We start from the raw sequence: 19,709 nt of genomic DNA on the forward strand, positions 1-19,709 counted from the left end.
TTCTTCTCTATGGCCTTCTCCTCCAATTTGAGCTTTGCCAGCTCCAATTTGAACTTTCTCTCCTCCCACCTGTACTCCAGCTCCTCTGGGGACAGGCATTTAGTTGACACACTGCTCCCCGCCCTGGATGGAACTCCCATTCCTTGTAGTAAGTTGCCCTCCTCTTCAACAGACAGCAGCCCACGGCCTTCTCTTAGACCCTGGTCCAATTAATCCTCCTCTTCCAGCTCTTCATTAGTCTCAGCCTCCTCTGGGGTCTCAATGCAGCATGGGCTTCTGACCAGGCTCTCAGTGCCTTTTGAAGCTCACACCTTCCTGGCCGTGCTCTTTTTACGGAACGCCAAAATCCCTGCAGAAGTCCTTGAGCTGAGCCATAGTGTAACCCTTAAGTTTGGTCAGCTCAAACCCCATTCTTGCAGGTGCAGATGCAGAACCACAATCAGACATGATTTTAGGAAAAAGCAATAATGCCATTCAGGGAGAATTGAAAAATGAAAAATGGCATTTGAAGAGAGTAGAACAATGCCAAGGGGGATCAGAGACAGTTGAATTAGTCTATATGTGAATAATAGTGTACACCGGATTACTGTAAGGTAAAGTCAGCCATGCTACAGGCAATTAGACTTGAAACAGGACTGATAGGATGGAATACCCAGACCAGAATGGCTGTGGCTAGATTTTGGAAACGGCAATCTCTAGAGGAAGCGCAAAAGGTGTCACTTTGGTGTAGTGGGGAAATACAACATAGCAATCTAAGATGGGCAGCTGAGGCAAAAAAGAAGATAAAAGAGACAATTTGTTGCTTAGATGTGGGTACAACCCAAAACCCCTTAGAAGCAGTCTTTACAAAAGGGACACTAAGACAAAAAGGAAGGGAGTACTCGAGGTCACAGGACCTAGGTTATTTAAGAAACAAAAAATCGGTAAAAAACATGATAGAAGTGTGGGAAACCGTTATAGGATATCCATACCTAGAAGCACTCCCGAACTATGGATTTAGGTGGGATATTTTAAAAATGAGAATTGGCATTATCCCCTGGAGAGTGGAGGAGAAAGTCACGGCAGAAATGATGTACCCAGATGGTTTTTGCAAGTGCGGTATGGGGTCTAAATGTGACATAATGCACATTCTTCTTGACTGTCTCAGGTATGTTGAAGTGAGAAGACGGATTCTGCGACCTATATTCATAAAATATAACACAAGAGTGAGAGCCCAAGCAATCAATTTAGTGCTAAGAATGGAATATCTAGAAATAGCTATAGCTTTGAGTTATTACCTGAAAGAAATTAATCAAATGGTCAGGGGAAAGTTCAAAGAAGCGTAGTGAGAAACCCCAGTTACCCTGTATACAATAAATGAAGAAGAGTTGTAGTGTAGTTCCTAGTTTCCCACTAGGCCCTGCGCATTGGAATAACATAAACAGTAGTATCGACGTGGAACTGCGGATATTCCAGGCCTCCACTGACTATGCTAAACTTAATTGGGTTGTGTTACCAACTAGCTCAGAGGTCACTGGAAACTTTCTTCTCTGCATAGGAAGTGATCAGCTTCCCTGGCACAGACAAGAAGGGATTCAGTTTTCCAACAACCGTGCAACATGACAACTTTGCTCCTCAGATCAAGAGTCAATCGCTAGGGTCGTGTGAAACAATAGACATGTATTTCACTCAGTCAGTCTAGTGCAGTTTACTTTCACGAGATGTAGAGAATAGAGAGACGGGCGTTTGTCAATAAAGGGTTAACATTTATTGCACAGTCTTTCTTCTCGTACAAGAGAAATGTATTGCCACAATTGCAATAATTGTTATTATAAAAAGTACGTACAGTAAGATAAGTATTGCGAAATAGAACTGTAAAAGCATTGATATGGTTTCTTAGCCATACAATGGTTTAAAAGTAATAAAACATATATACAGTCATATATACATTAGGCTAACATACTCAACTGGTGCTTCTAACTAAGCCTACCCCAGTGTGCCTGACCTAAGCCTAACACGTGAAAAGGGGAGTAAGTAAGTAGCTTAAGTTAAGTTGGTTTTGCCAAGGTTTGTTTCAAGAATTCTCGTCTAAGGGTTTAGTCAACACCATACCTCTGAATAGAATGATGGAGGCTTGGTATCTCCTTCAGGGGTCTCTCTCGATATCCCAGTCACCCGCGAGGGTAAACCGGAAGCGCCGGGACTGGATTTCTCTGCACGAGAAAGGCAGCGGCTTCTCTTCAGCGCGTCGAGGAAGGAGGAGGGACAGCGTCCGCGGGCAGCTGGAATCTGCTGGATGTCTTCGCAGAGGGACGGCTGTTCAGCTTCTTAAGCGTACTGCACCATAGGTCGCGCTTTAGCGGCGATAATGGTATCAGCAGCTTCACCACTACAGGATAGCAGGCTGCAGCGACAGAGTGCTAGATTTACCAACACGGGGTCTTGCAGGCAGCTGGCATCAGCAACAGTAGCTCACCATTGCTTAAGGCAACGTTGGTAATATTTATACCAGACAGGTGCCGGGTTTGACGCAAGTTTGCTGGACATAAGACGTCAATTAAAGATGTCACTAGGAAGTGATAGTTATCAGTTGCTCATTAGAGTTCCATTACTAATCAAAACATAGCAAGTGGGGATTTCCAGGTTTGCTGAGTTTTTATCTTGTTGAAGAACTCGGAGTGTTATCTAGGAATATCAGATAGTGACTACTGCTCTGTCATTGCACTAATTGGTCGCAAAGGAAGTGGCAGAGAGAACTATGCTGGAATGTGGCTCTGTTCGTGTGAGGCCAGAGATGACTTTTCAGAAAATCGCACTTGAACGGTTATGCCAATATAGGGAATAAATGGATTTATAGCCGAATAGGGGCATAAGGTCACAGTATCGATCAGGAACCTAGATAAACACGCAACACCCACTCCACGGGTTAATGTCCATCAAAATGACTAAAACTAAGCAATTAGATGCATGTGTAACATTGCCCACCCCAAAATACATAAATGCATTCGAAATAGGCGTACTTGTAATACATGGAATTTAGGTACTGTACGTTTTTTTAAAGCATAGTAATCATTCAAAAAATTATTGCGTATGAAATCAATGAACGATTATGCAAAAGGAATTACACATGAAGTATCTCTGACAGAAGAAATGCGAGATAAATCATCACATAAAAATGCATTGTAATAACATGTGTGCTAGAGGCTGGTGTAATATTGTTATGTCTCTAGATGTGTTTAGAAATAGAAGTGTGAAGCTTCTGTTCTCTAAGAATAGTTTTTACGTTAAGCAAAGAATTGTTCGTGCCAAAAAAGGGTCAATATTAAAAATGTCCAATTCAAAGAAAAATTTTTAATGCTTGAACGGGGAAACATAGAGTTCCAAAGCTTATTGCAGTCTTTGTTGATCAAAACTGAAGGCCAAATCCAGAGTTCATGGGAACGCTGTGTGTCGAAAAGCTTCTAAAAGTTATTGTTTCTCTGTGGGTGAGAACATCGTATCAGACAGGCTCTCAAAGAATTGGTCTACAAATTCAGGTGATAGTTCAACCAAATTAGATAGCGCTGTAACTTGGCAGGTGTGAGAATGATTGCTGTCATCATATTCGGGAGCAGCAATGCTCACAGCTCGCTGTACCTGGGTGATGTGCTTTTATCACTCGCTCCACTGTTACCACTTGGCTGTAGTACAGGAGTCTCCACAAATGCCGTCATCAGGATTGGTAGCCGCTGGGGACAACACAATGCGTGAGCCGTTATTGGACTGAGCAAAGTATCGACGTCCATTGGTACTGCTGATGGAAGTGAAAGACAGATGTCCAACACGCATTCATCGCCGCAAAGCATACACCGTAGCACAGGTAAAATGCAATTTTGCCATATCGGTCTGAATGAAAGGAACCAGGTCATGTTTAGATCTCTCAGCCTGGCCAATCCAAGGACGTTAGTTATCCTGTCCCGGTAGCGCATTGCTAGGATTGTCTCTTCCATTCCCATGGGAGCTATGTCTGAGCCGAGGCTTGCCATAACGTAGCAGGAGGGTCAAAAATAGAATCCCTGCGACGAGTCCCAAAAATAATGGTATGCCGCCAAAAATGGAGTGCACAAAATTAGGAAAGATTCCCAAAATTGCCTGGAAGGGTGTTAGCAGTCCCGTAAAGACTGTCTTAAATATGCCTGGGATGCTTGTTGCACTAGACATATTAAGGAGTTGGCTGAACATTTCTACGAAATGCACGGGGCAATTTGTTGATAAAAGGTCATGAATTTCAGTAGCTGTCCTTGCAACTAGAAGATCATACGTCTCTTTAGATGACGTTATAGGCACTGTTGTCTGTAAAAGTACAGATTTAACTTTGCTTAATGTATCAATTCGTATAGAATAGAGATTCAGACGAGGCCAGATGGGAGTCACTATGTCTGGAGGCCCACTCGGGAACAATGCTTGCATACAGCATTTGACCATGGACGTTACTTCTATTAGATAACTTTTCCCTGGCGTGAGGCCACAACATCTGTGATCCGTTCTGAGAATGTAACTCCCGTTTGCGAGTTGCATAAAGAAGGGCTCTATCTGAGTTGCAGGTGTGACTAGCTGGTGGCATGAAAGGTTGTTTGAATTTCCATCACACGCTCCGTGTAAATTAATACCCTGACACAAAAGTATACCGCTTAGTGAATGTTTACAGTTGTCACCACTAAGAAATACATTTTTGTCGCTGTCACTATAGCAAGAATGAGTGTATGGTAATTTCCATTCAGATTTTACATATCCTTTACCCAATTGTTCATACTGGCCAGCAGGTATGTACTCAAGGCACTTTTTAAATCGGAAAGTTGTTATCGGAATTGTGATAATTCCGTGTATTATCCATTCAATGACAGGACTCTCTGACATTGTCAATGGTTATCTTTTGAGTTTTTCGATGCTCAGGATTGTATAGTCTGCTCCTTTCTGTGCCAAACTGATCTGTTTATCAGTAAGGTTAAAACTGGAAAATAATGACGTTGTGTTGATTAAACGCCAAGGCACATAGCCTGAACGAAGATTTTGCAGCGGCCAGCCTAATTCTATAATAGAGCGTAATTGAGACTGGCCATGTTGTAACATTAGCAAATCTCTGTCTATCACATCAAAGGCAGAGGATACAATATTGTCCAACGAATATATTCTGGAAGACAGAGTCGTTAACCCATTGTCTACCACAGAAAGTGATTTCTCCAAATTAATACGATCAATTTCTCGTATTTTTTCAGCAGTTTCAATTTGCTTTACTTTCCAAGCCTCGTTGTAAGCAGCATAGATACTGGTCGCTATGAAACGCTTTTGACGCTGTTTGCGTGGTCCAAGAATGAAGTCGCGCAAATCAGCACCATCTTTTAATAAAGACAAGTGTTGCTTAATTTCAGCCAGTGTGGATGTTGTTAGCCATTCGATGCAGAGTTTCCCTACACTGTATGTTGTTATAATCCCTGGATGCTGTCTCTGGGAGTATCTTGAGTCTAATCTGGTCATTTTTAAACCCTGTGTTTTATTCAGGAATCTATCTTGACAGCTATTTGTGTCTGTAGGCCAGATTAACCACTTTTTCCAATCAGGATGTGTTCTGTTGAAATGTAAAATTTGTGACACGTCTAACTCAATATCTGTGGTTGTATTCTCAGCTATTGGCTTTGGAATAGACGGTGTTCTAAGGTCTTTGATCTTAGCTAGGCCAAGACAAGATGTTTGGTGTATTGTGTCATTTAAAAACAACATTTGTTCTGGTATCATGCAGGTTCTAAATAGTGCTTCAATGCCTTGCACCTGCCAATCTTTTGTACCCCAAATTGTTTTCGTTTCAATATTATTTTTCCAATAATCAAAACCAAATGTCATCATTTTGTCATAAAATGCTTCTGAATATATCAATTTAGAATTTGTCAGCATTGTTTTCATTCCTGTTTTATCTAACAGTTTATAATAAAACGTTTCTGCATCACTGGTGTTAAACCCTGAAAAATATTTGAATTTCTCAAAAAATGCTTTAGAACTGCTTTTAGGAGGTGTAGAACAATGTTCCCATTGATTATACATAAAAACATTTCTAGGCTGTGCAGATTTATGCAAGTAATGATCCCCATAGTGGGTGTAACAGAATAACTGCTCATAATTAGATGAACCTTGTAAATAATCATGATCTGTGAATCTAGCTGACATTACTAAATCAGACATCATGTCATTAATACTGTTAAAGTCCCAATCATCAGAGAATGTACTCGGTGTCACAAAGTCACTTAAGGAAACCTTTAGTTGATGAGGATACTTCAGGATTTCGACCGGACCATAGATCTCATAGTCTGTTTTCTCCCATACTACCCCACCAGGTATTGGAATTGCTGTGACATTTACTGTTGACAGTTCTCTTTTCTTCACGTGGGATGATCTGTGTGGTTTCAGGACTAGGTTGATGTTCTGACTTGCTGTGTCCATTCAATTGTAATAAACTTTCCTAAAATTAAAACTAAAATTAGGCAAAGTAGGAGTATGAATACCCCTGAGATAATCCAATGCTCAATCAACGGTGAATCCAGATATAGTTCTTTGATTTGTTGAAGGAGTCCTGTTGTATTTTCTTTAGAATACTTTTTTGTTTCTGGCATCACTTCGGGGTCGTTTAAATCTTCAGAGAAGTTGTCGAAGTTGATGAAATAACCAGAGGCAGTTCTGTCAATTGATGGGATTGTTCTTTCAATCTGTCTCTCGGTAGCACTTTCTGATGCCACATCATTGTAGACTGGTGTTGTTTCTTGACGAACTGTTTCAATCTGTGTTTCAAGAGGCACGAGTTCCATGGCATTATTGCATAGTCCTTCATTGTGTACTGCAGGCTGATCGAATGTGATTAGTCTTTCAGTTTGAACCTCTTGGATTGTTGCAGGTTTGGGTATTCTGTTGTTTCTTGGGAGTCCACTGGGCCTACTGTTGATTATAGGCCACATGCTTGTGGTTTTACCAGATCGATAGACACGACTCTGTTCTCCTTTTTACCAGCAAGGGGCGGTAGCACAACTGATCTTGTTCCGGTGACTGCCAAGACAGGTACTGCTTTTCTGTAAGAAGGCCCAAATTCCTTCTTAACCGCGATCTTTTCTCTGACTAGATCCCCAATCTTTGGAATCCAGACAGGCCTTGCTGGGGCTGTTGCGGGTGGTGCCTCGTCAGTGGTACTTGGCTGTTGCTTTAACTTTATGTTGCTTAATGATTTTCTTGTTTCATTCAGTTCCTGTAAAACAGCCAAACGATCTTTGATGTCAAAGTGCTTTGTTTCTTCTTGTACCACTGACATCTGACTATCGAGGTCCTGAACTCGCATTCTAATTCCGAACAATAGTTCGTATGGGCTGAAACCTTTTAGAGAATTTCTTGGCATGTTGTTAAGACTAGTCTGGACACTTATTAAATGTTTGACCCACCCAGCGCCTAAACCTAATACCTTCGCTGTTATAGATTGCTTTATGTCCCGGTTTTTTCTTTCTACCACACTGTTCCCTTCCGGGGTATGACGGACAAGAATACCGCAACCCAATTCCCATGCTAGCCATGGCCTCCCTATACGCTCGAGAGCTAAAAGCAGGACCCTGGTCAGAATGGAACGTGGTAATTGCGTATGTGCCGATATTGACTCGCAAATCTTTTATAACCGTTCCAGCGTCAGCCGAGCGCTGGGGGCCTCATTTTTTAAGTGCTTTTAGCCTTAACTGATTAATAGGACGCAGGTTGGGGTGCAGGCAGCGTTACGCTGTTTCTGATCGGTAGCCGGTAGCAAGGTTCGCTACTGCGATCCCTATTACAGTTTTCACAGTTGTTTGCATATATTTGGTGTTCTACACTCATTCCCGGCCACCAGAATACTGATTGTAATTCAGTCAGTGATTCCTTGATCTCTCTGTGCCTTAGACCCAAACCCATGTGTGCGTCTGCTATTAAAAATATTCTCCTGTTCATGTTTGGAATTACTCTGTCCCCATCTCCAGGGATTCGAGCAAAAGGAACGGAGTTTGCATCGATTATGTATGCATAATTGAGTGGATAGTTTACGGGTAGTGCTGCACAGTCGCCTTTTACGGTCGTTTTTACTGCCAGCATGGTTTCCCCGTCTATGTATTTATCTGTACGCTTTTTTGTGGCTACGGAAGCCGGTTTAGTTGCTTCCGCGGTGGCTGTATTAGCCAATGAATTCCCTGCAACGTGAACGCCATCACGTTGAAGACTCTGTGCGTGAATCACGTGAGTCTTTTGTAGTTCTTTACTTAAAAGAGCTACCTCGTTCCAGAGCAATTTATGCTTTATTGTGGCACCTGTGTCATCTTTGTAGTCGTTTTCGATCCAACTCTGCAGTTTATTGTTGTAAGAGCTGACGCAAAAATGAGAATCGCACACTATAAGTGTCGGGAATTCGCGTTCTGCATTTTCAAGCGCCATCTTTAAAGATCTGATTTCAGTTCTCTGAACCGAACAGTTTCTTACAGATTCAGTTTTTGTTACTTTCGGTCTGAATTTACCGCACAGCCAACGACCTTTAATGATCGCACATGCTGCGTCGTAGGATTTTCTCTCTACATTGAAATGCTGTACAAAGCTATCTGTATAGATTATACATGCGTATTGTGGGAGAGGCAGAATTTCGATTGGCAGAGGATATTCTTCTTCATATTCTAAATCATTCAGTTCTTCAAATTGTGGGGCGAAATAGTATTTCACGTCTTCCGCTCCTAGAGAATCTATGCACTGTATCCATTTCGGATCCAGTGACACTGTAGGCAGGTTTACTGGGCTGAATAGCGCCTCGAAGGCGGATTCCGCTGTGAGGATATTAATCCGTTTGCCGTGTGCTAGTTCTCTTTCATTTGCTAATGCGATTTGCACTGCGTTCACAGTTCTTTCTGTGTGACTGAATGCTTTTTCAGCTTGTGTGTACAAGTGAGTTTTAATTGAAATTGGTACCTTTTCTCCCTCATTAGAGGTTAGGTATGTGAATCCGCATCTTCCTGGGATGACTCGGATTACAAGATCACGTGTGTTGTCACGTGTGTCTAATTTTGTTTTTGCTAACATGTCTGTTTGCAGTGATCTCAAAATTTCTGTGTGTTTTTGAGTCCAATTGATTTGTTTAAAATCAGGTTTAATTAGTTCGTAGAGAGGTTTAACCCTCTCTGCGTAATTTAGGATGTAAGTTCTTCCGAAATTCAGAAAACCTAGAATGGATTGTAAACTCTTCAGCGTTTTTGGAGCTTGGAGTACAGCGCACTTCTCTAAGAAGTTGTCCGCTAGGCTTTTCCCTTCACTTGATAATTCGTACCCTAAAAATAGTACTGTCAGATGGGCAATTCGGGACTTTTTAAAGTTGAATTTATAACCCTCTGCTGCGAACCCAAGTATAATGGTGTTCACTCTTTTCAAGTGAGTATCCAAGTCGTTGTCTGTGAGATAAATATCATCTACGTAAGATAATGCTTCATCATCATAGATTTGTAGTAACTCTGTTACCCTAGCTGAGAATAGTCCTGGGCTGTTCTTGAACCCCTGTGGGAGTCGACAGAATTTTTTCTGCGACCCAAATGCGGAGAAAGCGGTCAAATATCTGCTTTCTGGTGCAATGTTTTGACAAAAGAAACCATTAGAAATGTCTAATGTCGTTTTATATTTTTTCCTAACTATGTTATTCATTAGGGCTGCACTATGCGAGTTTTGTACTGCAAAAGTTTTGCAACATGTATTAAGATGTCTGTAGTCCAAAACTAGACGATATGAATTGTCTGGCTTGGAGACAGGAAACAAAGGATTGTTCATTTGAGAGGTGCATGTTTCAATCACCCCCTGGTATTCAAGTTGATCTAAGATCTCCCTGACCTGTTTTTTAGCTTCTTGCTTTATGGGATACTGCCGTTGGGCAGTTGGTTCACTTTTTAGTTGGATTTTGTGAGGAGGTGAATCCTCATCCCATCCTACATGATTTTTATACAATGCAGGTGCCTGGGCTACTGCCCATTTCCTTGCATATGTATATTTTTTGTGAATCGGTATGTGATTCGAGAAGGCAGGCATAATCACTTCTTCGCCACAAGGGCACTCCCTGACAAACTCCGGGGGCCAATCTTTTTCAGCTAACAGAATATCATAGCCTTTTGAGAGCTTATCCCAAAACAGACCCTTTATTTTCCTAGTCTTATCACCCTCCATACGCAATGTTATTTCGTATATTTTATGGGGCTCACTAAGTCTGGTGTCGGCAGTTTCAACCTGAATGTATTCATTCGTGTCCACTGTCTCCAGATGACTCATCAAGATCTTGCGTGCTATACTGATTTCTGCTGCACTGTCCAACATTGTCAATGCCCACTCCCCGTTTTTCAACTGTGTCCTCAGTATTCTCGGCATGGTTGATTACTCTAATACTGGCTACCTTCTTTTTAGGAAATTGAGATTTTTTACTCTGAGCAGGTTCCTTGTCTTTGGACTTGGTGTGCTCTCCTGGGTCTGACCGTCCTCTTCTTTCCGAATTCTGTGGAGAAGATCGAGAGGGACGTGTATCAATACTTTGATATCTATCAGGTTTTTTCAGATTATCCCTATTTCTAAGGTTATATCTTTTCTCAGAGGGCTCCCTCTGGGGAGACTGGTGTTCTCGAGTCGGAGTTCTTTCCCTCCGTCGAGGAGACCTTCCTCTGGACTGGAAAACTTTTTCATTGGGAGTGGATTGTTTATTTCCATCCCAGCTCTTCTTAGGAGTGTTTAAATTATTTTTAATAAATAATTTTTCAGGATTTTCGAGCAGTTGGGGCTTTACTGGTTTTCCACCCAAGCTGTCTCTACCTAATTCTTCATAGCATTTTTCTATGATTTTTGCAAGCTCAACAGGATCTTTTATATCTGTTTCCCTCACCTTCTGGCGAATCGCCACAGATGCTGCTTCTCCTTTTATGTTGGCTAATAATATAGCCGAGACCTGCTTGAAGTCTTTCAGTAATTTCATACCTAGATTTAAAGCGGGCTCTGGACCGAATTCATTTTGAATCTGTTTTAGCACTTCTGGTATAACCGCCATAGACGGAACACCGTGTGTTTTTGTGTAAATGGAAGCAAAGACTGTACCCCAAGTGTCACAGTCCTCCACGTGTGGTGCGATTCCCATAGGAAGGCAGATGGTCAAGATTCTGTGTTTCTCTATAGGGGTAGTATCAGGAAATACTGCCTCTATTTGAGTGATTTTCTGTGCTAACCAGAAAGGAATTTGTTCCCGTTTTACGGGTGTTTTACCAAGACATGATTGTATGTTCTGTGGTGTAATTTTATTTGTGTTCCCCTGGTGAGGGGTCAGCTGGTGTGAATTAACAGCTGGCTGGACTGTTGCAGTCCGCATTACATATTGGACTAATTGCCTATGTATTTTTATTAATGTGTTTTTTATTAATGTGTGTACTAACAGCTCTTCTCTTGACATTCTTACAATGTCAGGATGTGGTGTGTAGCTGGCTAGAACCGGCCACGTGGCTCCTGGTCTACCTAGAGGACCGAGCCTAGTTATGTGATCATTGTGTTTTAGGGCGCCATTAAACCAGAGCAGGTGCTCTTGAAATTTAAGTGGAATTTCAATCTCCTCGAAAGGAGCGTACTCTTCCGGAGGTTTCTCTATTTTGTAATAGTGAAACTCTCGTGTTGTAGCGTTTGCCGCTGGAAAGTTTATCCATGAATAGAATACCTCTGTCTGCCGATACTCGTGAGCCTCTATCACGAAAATTACTGTACCACCTTGAGGTGTCAGTCCGTTTTCTATAAGTTTTAACGTTATAGATCTTCTTAAGTGTGCCGGGATGATAATAGCATCCGGGTCTGTGTATTCGCGACCTTGCTGAGTCGCATCTGCTGCGCCCCCAGTGGTTCCGTTATTTGCTGGCATTGTAAAAATGCGAGGTTTGCAGAGTAGGTCTCCAAGGAGACAAAGATTAGGTGCACAATATTTTGGAACACTGTATCCTTCAACGTTGAATAAACCAGAGCTTTACATAGGAATCTCTTCCTACTAAGGTCGGGCGGATTTTTAACCTTTCACCCACTCCAGACGTCTATTGGAGTATTTACGGGAGAAAGGGGTCTGTGTGAAATATGCACGACTGAGTTACTCTACTGTCTTGCGTTAGTTTATCGCCTTACCAAACGTTGGGCGCCATGTAGTGTAGTTCCTAGTTTCCCACTAGGCCCTGCGCATTGGAATAACATAAACAGTAGTATCGACGTGGAACTGCGGATATTCCAGGCCTCCACTGACTATGCTAAACTTAATTGGGTTGTGTTACCAACTAGCTCAGAGGTCACTGGAAACTTTCTTCTCTGCATAGGAAGTGATCAGCTTCCCTGGCACAGACAAGAAGGGATTCAGTTTTCCAACAACCGTGCAACATGACAACTTTGCTCCTCAGATCAAGAGTCAATCTTTAGGGTCGTGTGAAACAATAGACATGTATTTCACTCAGTCAGTCTAGTGCAGTTTACTTTCACGAGATGTAGAGAATAGAGAGACGGGCGTTTGTCAATAAAGGGTTAACATTTATTGCACAGTCTTTCTTCTCGTACAAGAGAAATGTATTGCCACAATTGCAATAATTGTTATTATAAAAAGTACGTACAGTAAGATAAGTATTGCGAAATAGAACTGTAAAAGCATTGATATGGTTTCTTAGCCATACAATGGTTTAAAAGTAATAAAACATATATACAGTCATATATACATTAGGCTAACATACTCAACTGGTGCTTCTAACTAAGCCTACCCCAGTGTGCCTGACCTAAGCCTAACACGTGAAAAGGGGAGTAAGTAAGTAGCTTAAGTTAAGTTGGTTTTGCCAAGGTTTGTTTCAAGAATTCTCGTCTAAGGGTTTAGTCAACACCATACCTCTGAATAGAATGATGGAGGATTGGTATCTCCTTCAGGGGTCTCTCTTGATATCCCAGTCACCCGCGAGGGTAAACCGGAAGCGCCGGGACTGGATTTCTCTGCACGAGAAAGGCAGCGGCTTCTCTTCAGCGCGTCGAGGAAGGAGGGGGGACAGCGTCCGCGGGCAGCTGGAATCTTCTGGATGTCTTCGCAGAGGACGGCTGTTCAGCTCCTTAAGCGTACTGCACCATAGGTCGCGCTTTAGCGGCGATAATGGTATCAGCAGCTTCACCACCACAGGATAGCAGGCTGCAGCGACAGAGTGCTAGATTTACCATTTGCAGGCAGCTGGCATCAGCAACAGTAGCTCACCATTGCTTAAGGCAACGTTGGTAATATTTATACCAGACAGGTGCCGGGTTTGACGCAAGTTTGCTGGACATAAGACGTCAATTAAAGATGTCACTAGGAAGTGATAGTTATCAGTTGCTCATTAGAGTTCCATTACTAATCAAAACATAGCAAGTGGGGATTTCCAGGTTTGCTGAGTTTTTATCTTGTTGAAGAACTCGGAGTGTTATCTAGGAATATCAGATAGTGACTACTGCTCTGTCATTGCACTAATTGGTCGCAAAGGAAGTGGCAGAGAGAACTATGCTGGAATGTGGCTCTGTTCGTGTGAGGCCAGAGATGACTTTTCAGAAAATCGCACTTGAACGGTTATGCCAATATAGGGAATAAATGGATTTATAGCCGAATAGGGGCATACGGTCACAGTATCGATCAGGAACCTAGATAAACACGCAACAGAGTAACTCAGGCAGGATAAGTCCAATGGGTTTTAATACCTTTTAATCTCCTTATAGCAATGGTGGATTGATGAAGATAATGAACAGTCCTGACTTTAAAAGTCTAAGATAATTCGGATTTTAAGTAGAATGTTCTGTATGTTTTATACTTTTATAAAGATTTTAACAAAAGTTGTACACTGTTTTATTAATAACTAATTATGTATATTATCCTGAATTTTATTCGATTTGGTTTTAAAGACTAAGGTCTAAATAAAACAGAGTTTTTTTCTATCTCTCTCTCTGTAAGGTACTGCACAAACACAAGTCCTATCTTCACTGCTGATCACCAATGTTAGATATTAGGTCTGTAATTGGCAGGGACCACAATCAGGATAAGTCAGATACGCAGCCTAAATTAACCTGTGGCCACCCTCTGGTAGCTTATCACAGAGCACTCAGGCTTCACTTAAGAGGCAATGTGTAAGGTATTTGAGCAATACTTAAATTACAGTAACAGTGAAAACGCCATTAAAAGACTACACACCAGTTTATAAAAATGGAGAAAACGTATCTGAGTAAAAAAAGACCAAAACAACAAAAATAAAATAGGCAGAACTTGAGATTGACTTTCTAAAGATTATATCCAGTAACAGTGCTTAGAAGTCTAAAAGGTTACTTGAGGTCTCTCTAGATCTGGGAGAATCCAAAGTTCAGGCAGACTGCGATGGAGGGCAGGCCTGCTACAGAATCCACGAAGGGCCTGCTGAAAAAGTACCTTTGTGTGGAGCAAGAGTTGGCGTTGAAGACTCAATGCGCCAGTTCTGATTTGTGAAGTCAGGTCAATGCATCAGTGTCAAGACTCACAGGATCAGCGATGTGTCAAAGTCGAGCCTCGCAGCGGTGACTCGGATCAGCGCTGCGTCGAACCTCATAGTCAAGATCCGCATCATTATCGGATTTGCACTGCGTCAATTCTGATCAGTGCAAAGGGGTCACTGTGTCGATTTTTGCAGAAAACAGCTGTAGATTCCTCTTCTGAGGTGTAGTATTCTGTGTTTAGATTTGCCCTTTCAGGCATTTGTAGTTGGAATTCTCATGTCATGGTGTTCTGAATTCCTATTTAGAATGTGGGGGTTGAGGTTTTGTCCGTTATTCCTGACTGTGCTTGTTGTTGCTGTGAATCTCTTGAGATGAATAAACTACGACAAAAGAAATAAAGTCTGAGGAACTTACTACATGAGGCCCAGGACTGGGGTTGTCTTTTGTGATCCTGAGACTTCAGAGAGCAAGAGGCAAGCCGACAAGTGCTTGGGGATACTTGGGTTCAAGGATGCACAGAACAGGTCCTGTCCTTCTCACTCTGTAAGAAACTCAAAACTTGGTTTTTCCTTAGTAGCCACTAGTTGCGGATTGTTGTCTAATCTACCTTTTCTTCTGCTGCTGCTAGCGCCATGAGACCTCACGGTGATTTGTGCGCTATATAAGAACGTTTTACATTTGACACTCCCAAGCAAGAAGCAGCAGGCCAACACAGCAGAGCAGCTAGCAATGTCGCAGTCCCTTCTGAAGCTTAGCAATCAGCAGGCACTGGTGAACACAGCAATGCAGGTAGCAAAGTGGAAGTCCCTCTTACAGCATAGCAGCTCTTCTTCCAGGTAAAATATCCTTGGTTCCAGCAAAGTTCTCATCTGGTGGTGTCAGGGGTCCATACCTAAATGTGCCTTTGAAATGGTGGTGACTTCAAAGAGGCCTTTAAAGATCACAAGGTCCCTGCCTTTTGTGCTTTGGTTCCAGACTCACTACAGGTGTCTTTGTGGGAGGACAGGCACAGCTCTGTTCAGGTGCAAGTTTCAGCTCCTCCCTCCCAATCTACCTCAGGAAGGCCTAGAGGGAATGCACAAAGCCCAGCTGTCACCTAACCCAGACGTGTATTCAGAGACAGAGTTTATGGCAATCCCAATGTTAAACTATATGAGAGATAGGCCTTGTTGTAATAAAAAGTTGATTTAGCAGTTTTTCACTACCATGACAGGTGAAATTAAAACGTACATCTCCTACCTTTTAAATATACTGCACCCTGCCCATAGGTGTGATTAGGCCTACTATAGGGGTCACTTGTATGTAATAAAAGGGAAGGTTAGGGCCTGGCAAGTAGGTTAACTTGCCAGGTCGAAATGGCAGTTTAATACTGCACACACAAGGTCTGCAGTGGAAGGCCTGACCCTTGTTTATGGTTTCCTGAAGTGGGCGGCACAATCATTGTAGCAGCCCCAGAAGTAGCATTTAATGTACCACCCTGGGCACATATAGAGCACTTTACTAGGGACTTACAAGTAATTTAAATAAGCCAATTGCGGATAAGCCAATGTTACCATGTTTTGAGTACAGAGAATGTGCCCTATACTTTTACACTGGTTAGCAGTGGTAAAGTGCCCAGAATCCTAAGCCAGCATGTCAGCAAAACAGGAGTTCAGAAAGCAAAATGTCAGGGGAAACCATACCAAGGATACCAGGTCTAACACAAAGCATAAATGGTCTAATTCGCTTTCTGTCCCCAGTAGGGAATCTTACAACTTTTAAAGTTTCCATTACTTTCAGTGACCAGTTGTAGAGCCACAGGGAGATCAATGACAGAATCACCAGGATTAAAAATATTGTGTGGACAGAATATTGTATCAAAAATATCAAGGGCCAAAATATTGAGAAGGTAAGTGCAAATAGGTAAGTATAGATTTACAATTCTTGACTCCACATGTATGCATATTTTACCATCCACATCCATACTAATATAATAAAGAGAGAGCCCAAACATTTGAGGCGGGTAATCTCAGGAACCACAGCACCAATCACAACACCCAGTACAGCGTTGGAAAGGGCAGTTGCAGCAGAATGGCATAGGCTATGCAGACGCCCACCATATACATTTAAAAGGTAAAAGAACCGTGCCAGCAAAGTAGTCCCTTGTGGGTGTGTCTGCGTTGTGCTGTGGGCGTGTTCTGGGGTCGTGACAAACTCTGTAGGGCGTGTGGTACGTTCCGCCCTTCATGCCATGTCTCATATCGTGTGCTAATCACACCTTACTCCCTTTAAATACCCCTGCACCCCATAATCATAACCCTCCCTTACTCCTTAAAATACCCCAACACCCTTAAACACTAACCCATCATAACCCTATGAATATATACCCTGTACCCCAAAACCCAAACATATTCCTAAACCCTAAAAATACCCCTGTACCCCAAAACCCAAACCTAGCCCTGTACGCTATAAACACCCCTGTACCTCAAAACCCAAACCTACCCCTGAACCCTAAAAATACCCCTGTACCCCAAAACCCGAAATTAGCCCTGAACCCTAAAAATACCACTGTACCCCATAACCCAAACCTACCCCTGAACCCTAAAATACCCCTGTACCCCAAAACCCAAAACTAGCCCTGAGCCCTTAAAAAACCCCTGTACCCGAATTTTGTTGTAAATGTATGCGTGGTAAAAGCATATAAAATGTAATGCCATGTGTTATAATGGCATTGCGGAGTCATTGTACTTTCGTATTGAAAGTATGCGGAGTGATGATATGCGGAAAGAAAGTTGCGGAATAATGGGTGTTTACCCTCCCCCGGAAAGTACATCAGTGGCACGGCGGCCCACATCTCCAGCAACATACTCATATTTTTTCACCACCCATTTGAAAAATGCACAGGTCTCTCTCATTGATGGCCAGCACCGACATACACTTTTAGACACACCTCCCGCCACAAGTTCTAGAATTTCGAACTTTAGAGCTGGGGAGCTACGTTTGAATCTCGGCATCAGCTCAACATCCTGTGATTCCGTGGAAATCGCTTTGTCTCCCCGTGCCTACCACAAATGAATATGTTCTTCTGTAATGTAAATTGTGCTCATGCCATGTTGTCGAGTTTGCGCTATATAATATTGCAAGGAAAAATAAAGTAGGGAAACTCGAGTTCACACACTAATGAACGCGCACTCTTAAGTGCATCAGCAGTGCATTGTGAATCGGAGCGTTTCACAGGCCTGTCACAGATAAGAAATGCTATCAAAACGAAATCCTACAAAACAATATACTACTGGCCGGCAGCAATTCATACCCGGACAACGTTGGGACGGGCTGCTAGTGTATATATATAAAGGTACATATATGTGGAGTTATAAATAGTAAAATGTTACTTACTTATAAAAACTGACCTTCACAGTATTTCTGTCCTCGATATTGTTGACACAATATTTTGTCCCACAATATTTTGGGTTCTGATATTCTGTGTAAATACCACCATAGAGCAGTGCTTAATTTGAGCTGGTGGAATATATTTGGGCCCCAGCACTTATTTTTCCTCTTAAGACATTACCAGAGAGGAAAAGAGGGGAAACACACAATGGGGAAAGAGAAAAAAAGGAAAAACCGTCACAAAGGAAGAAAGCAGGTGCCTGCAAGATAAAGAGGCAGGGAGTGTCTTTTAGTCGATTAAGGAGGCATGATATTGATTTTAGCCTTGGTATTTAGAGCATTTTTACCAGTTGGAGCTTCTGAGCAGCGCTTTAGGCACCATCACGTATTCTTCCGCAAATTAAGTACTGCTATAGGGTAACAAAAGCCAAAGGGGACTAAGCAGGAGCGGCAGGCATGGCTTGCGGGTGGGGGGCGGGGGAGAGGGCCTGGGCTACTTTAAGAAAAAAAAGTACCTTGATGCCGTTGGATCCTAGATCTTCTCTCCTGCTCGCCTGTTCCGGACTTCAGGTCGGAACAGGAAGCAGGCAGCCAGGCTCCGACCACTAAGCCAATTACAACACTGCAATGAAGTGTTGTGATTGGTCAAAGCGCCGTGACACGCTGCTCAGCCAGGGGCTGGAGGGGTGGGCATGTTCTCCATGCAGGCTGTAATGCATCCTGCATGGAGAACAGTGTGTGCGCATGACTGTTTCAGGCTGTCCGAGAGCGCCAGCCAAACAGTCATTGTGCCCAGGAGTGTTCTACCACCCCTCCCTCAGACATGCCAACCCTCCCGATTCAGGCGTGAGACTACCGATTTGAAGGCTAGTCTCCCGCCTCCCGATTCGTACAAGCAAAAACCCGATTCCCCAGGGGTTTCAGCTGACAGGGCTTGGTTCCAACAAAGAGTGGCGAGGCAGGGGCTCTCGAAGGGGTGAAAAACAAAACAAAGCGTCATTAACTTGGGAATCGTCTTTCAAAAACCTGCGAAGTACTTTGGGGGAGGGGGGTGGGGGGGGGGGGGGGGGAGTTGTTTCAGCCCGGGCTGCAACAGTGGGGTGGGGTGTGCATGCACTACCAACAATCTACACTTACATCGCCCTCTCTCTGCCTGCCATTATGCGTTCCGAAAGGTAAGAAACAAACGTGCATTTACGTTTCAAATGTCCGATCCTGCAGCAGCCACTTCCAAAGCCCATAGATGCCAGTAACCCGATTCAAGGCCCCATTCTCCCGATTAATTTTTTTAAATCTCTCACTTTGCTCTCCTGAAATGTTGGCATGTATGCCCTCCCTGCATCTAGCTCCACCTCCTCATGCACAGCTGCAGCAGGAGGAAAACATGAAATGATAATAACATTCCATTATTATCATATTATTTTTTCCTTTCTTTACTGTGCCTGGCAGGGGCGACGCTCCTCTGCCTTAGTGTAGGAGCTGCCACTAGGACTAAGGAGTGAAGGCATGCGTGGCCATTCTGCCCCTCCTGATGGCTGAAGGATAGGGGGCTGCTTTTAGAGCTGAATGGGAGCCATGACCGAACCATGAATGTCCCCTTTGGCCCTTTCTAGTCATCGCCTCCTGCAGTATGGGGCCGATTAGAACATGTTTGTCAGGGCTGATTCTCGTTGCCAGTCCTTTCTTCAAGGCCCTTTGAGGGTGTTAGGTCCCCATGAGAAAATATAAAGAGAAAGACTTGTGGCTGATAAGTGCAATCGGGTTTAAAATACGTATAAAAATGTTTTTATTTGTGTATAGCATTGTTTCGAGATTGATTTACACTTGTTTTGTGCAAA

The 19,709-nt window shown here is 42.9% G+C and overlaps 1 protein-coding gene across 1 annotated transcript in view; it reads left to right on the forward strand.

The window, feature by feature from the left end:
* CRB1 (crumbs cell polarity complex component 1) overlaps positions 1-19,709 on the forward strand; it is a 713,161-nt gene that overhangs the window by 373,292 nt on the left and 320,160 nt on the right. The window lies entirely within an intron of this gene.

The sequence above is a fragment of the Lissotriton vulgaris genome, chromosome 1_1 (assembly GCF_964263255.1).
Source record: "Lissotriton vulgaris chromosome 1_1, aLisVul1.2, whole genome shotgun sequence".
NCBI classification, from domain to species: domain Eukaryota; kingdom Metazoa; phylum Chordata; class Amphibia; order Caudata; family Salamandridae; genus Lissotriton; species Lissotriton vulgaris.